Here is a 3,833-nt window from a genome sequence, read left to right as displayed (position 1 = left end):
AAACGCACAACAAAGATTGATGCCCCCTTTTAGATTTGATTTACAAATGCCATTATCTCGGATTCAAATAGATGAATGCACTTCCTATGAATTCGAATCTTCGAAACCCCCTTTATGTTGAATTCACCATGTATTCTATTTCGTAGCTAGCAATTTGAAATGTATCCATGTAAGTGACAAATGTATGAAATGCTTCACACTAACAACATGGAGTGTACTAATTAATGTTTATATATGAATTGCAAAAGCAATGCATTGTCTGAATTTCAAACCACTCTCACTCTATGGATCGATAATATGAAATAAACACATGAACATGCTAGAATTCAATAGAGTATGGGTGTATGATAGACCGATGTTCGTTCATACGCAAATTGCAAAATTTATGATCTCATCCAAAAATAATAATGCCATTTATATTTTAATTTAATGCGTAGAACCGCCTTTTACACGTAGATGCACTATGCCTCGACCCGTTCTCACACACACGCTATATATCTCTCTATCTAACGCATAAGTGCACACACTTTATATACATTAGCATTTATCTCTCACACATGCTCACAATCTCTCCCGGGGTGTCTCATGCACACACTCTCTATATATCTCCCTCTCTCTTTCTTACTACTATGTACCACTCTTTTCACTAACCTCGGTTAGAAAACACTATTTCTCTCACATGCATATATACACACGCACGGTCTCTACTAGCCCTCTATAGGCACATATATGTGCCTACGTGTCTCCCGCACGCACATTATCTTTAGGCCTCTCTCGCACACATTGCCCCCCGACACACACCTCTCTCTTAGTAGTTGGCAGATATGATTCCATTAGATCATTCGGTAGGATATCCCTGACTGTTAGGCTGGATGGTAATACGAGGCGAAGTTTTACCCAAGTCCGGGCCCTTGTAGTTGAGGAAAAAGCCTACTCCTGGTATTGTATATTTGTGATAGGGGTGCGTACAAAGTACACGTGAATACTAGGCATTGTGCGTGTGTGTATACTATCGACGAACTAGCCCCCGGGCTTCTATAACATACTCGGGGCCTAGGGTCACAAATCATATATAGTCGGCTTATCATCAGTGGGGATAGAGTCCTCCACGACTCTAGTAGCTTCGTCTTGCACCGAGTCCTCCACATGGGTCTTCATCTAATGTCTCTCGGTCGAACCTATGTGGCGCAGGATGGACCGACCCATGAGTCCTGACGTTGACCCACCACAGCTAGAAATGATGTGCCCACCACACCCCACACGCAATCGGCCACTAAGAAAATAAGCATATACAATAGTACAATGTTATACATGAAAGTTAATTGCATGGTGCATCCAATACTATTTGTTCTGCATTGTGAATGTTTATATTTTCTCCTAAAATATTAGGCATGGGAAGAGAAACGAAGGGCATATCTCTCCTTGTCTCCACTGGACACTCCCTCTTTCTACACCACTTTCACGTACGCACACAAACTTTCTCTCGTCCCTCTAAAAGTATGCATGCCCCTGACACATTCACGCGTGACGGTCACTGTATTTCAAGCAAAAGCACTATACGGTCACTGGACTTCAGAATATGCTCATTACAGTGACCGTATACATTCTCTTGGTGATCATACGGTATCTAGCTCACGATACGTCTCCGTATTTTGTTGATGACACTGACGGACATTGTATTTGATGCATGCTCCGTATTTTGTTGACGACACTTACGGTCATTGTATTTGAAGCGAAAGCACAATATGATCACTGGACTTCAGAATAAGCTCATCACGGTCACCATATACATTTTGTGGTGCTAACCAACCTCTGGTTGGATGGTTAGGAGGACAGTGGTTCCCCAGCCCACCAGGGTTAAGGTCCTGGTGCTCGCATTTATCCTGGATTAATTTCAGTATTTTCCGGCGATCTGCATTCAGTGGGAGGAAATGTTCCCCTCGACTACGAGGCACCTATGGTGACTTAGTAAAATCTCAAGATCATATGCTGGCTCACTCTCTCGAAGGTGCTCATAGGGGTAGCTGAGTGTGTGCGCTTATAGCAGTGAGTGTTTGCGCGTATATATGAGCGCTTGCGTCTGTACTGTGTTAAAAAATGCATGTCGTGATTATACGGTCACTGGCTCACCCGTACAACTCCGTATTTTGTTGATGACACAATCAATTAACCAGTCAAACGTTCCACGTGGCGCAACTAGTGTTGCACCATTGATACGTCTCCAACATATCTATAATTTATGAAGTATTCATGCTATTATATTATCTGTTTTGGATGTTTATGGGCTTTATTAAACACTTTTATATTATTTTTGGGACTAACCTATTAACCCAGAGCCCAGTGCCAGTTTCTGTTTTTTCCCTTGTTTCAGTGTTTCGCAAAAAAGGAATATCAAACGGAGTCCAAACGGAATGAAACCTTCGGGAGTGTGATTTTTGGAACGAACGTGATCCAGGAGACTTGGAGTTGAAGTCAAGGAAGCTTCAAGGTGGCCACGAGGCAGGGAGGCGCGCCTGCCCCCCTGGGCGCGCCCCCCACCCTCGTGGGCCCCTCGTGGCTCCCCTGACCGACTTCTTTCGCCTATATATATCCATATACCCTAAAAACTTCGGGGAACAGAATAGATCGGGAGTTCTGCCGCCGCAAGCCTCTGTAGCCACCAAAAACCAATCGGGACCCTGTTCCGGCACCCTGCCGGAGGGGGGATCCCTCACCGGTGGCCATCTTCATCATCCCGGCGCTCTCCATGACGAGGAGGGAGTAGTTCACCCTCGGGGCTGAGGGTATGTACCAGTAGCTATGTGTTTGATCTCTCTCTATCTCTCTCGTGTTCTTGATGTGGCACGATCTTGATGTATCGCGAGCTTTGCTATTATAGTTGGACCTTAATGTTTATCCCCCTCTACTCTCTTGTAATGGATTGAGTTTTCCCTTTGAAGTTATCTTATCGGATTGAGTCTTTAAGGATTTGAGAACACTTGATGTATGTCTTGCATGTGCTTATTTGTGGTGACAATGGGATATTCACGTGATCTACTTGATGTATGTTTTGGTGATCAACTTGCGGGTTCAGTGACCTTGTGAACTTATGCATAGGGGTTGGCACACGTTTTCGTCTTGACTCTTCGGTAGAAACTTTGGGGCACTCTTTGAAGTACTTTGTGTTGGTTTGAATAGATGAATCTGAGATTGTGTGATGCATATCGTATAATCATACCCACGAATGCTTGAGGTGACATTGGAGTATCTAGGTGACATTAGGGTTTTGGTTGATTTGTATCTTAAGGTGTTATTCTAGTACGAACTCTAGGATAGATCGAACGGAAAGAATAGCTTCGTGTTATTTTACTACGTACTCTTAAATAGATCGATCCGAAAGAATAACTTTGAGGTGGTTTTGTACCCTACAATAATCTCTTCGTTTGTTCTCCGCTATTAGTGACTTTGGAGTGACTCTTTGTTGCATGTTGAGGGATAGTTATATGATCCAGTTATGTTATTATTGTTGAGAGAACTTGCACTAGTGAAAGTTTGAACCCTAGGCCTTGTTTCGAAGCATTGCAATACCGTTTGTGCTCACTTTTATCATTAGTTACCTTGCTGTTTTTATATTTTCAGATTACAAAAACCTATATCTACTATCCATATTGCACTTGTATCACCATCTCTTCGCTAAACTAGTGCACCTATACAATTTACCATTGTATTGGGTGTGTTGGGGACACAAGAGACTCTTTGTTATTTGGTTGCATGGTTGTTTGAGAGAGACCATCTTCATCCTACGCCTCCCACGGATTGATAAACCTTAGGTCATCCACTTGAGGGAAATTTGC

The sequence above is a fragment of the Aegilops tauschii genome, chromosome 2, assembly GCF_002575655.3.
Source record: "Aegilops tauschii subsp. strangulata cultivar AL8/78 chromosome 2, Aet v6.0, whole genome shotgun sequence".
Taxonomy (NCBI): Eukaryota; Viridiplantae; Streptophyta; class Magnoliopsida; order Poales; family Poaceae; genus Aegilops; species Aegilops tauschii.
This window is presented reverse-complemented; position numbering follows the sequence as displayed.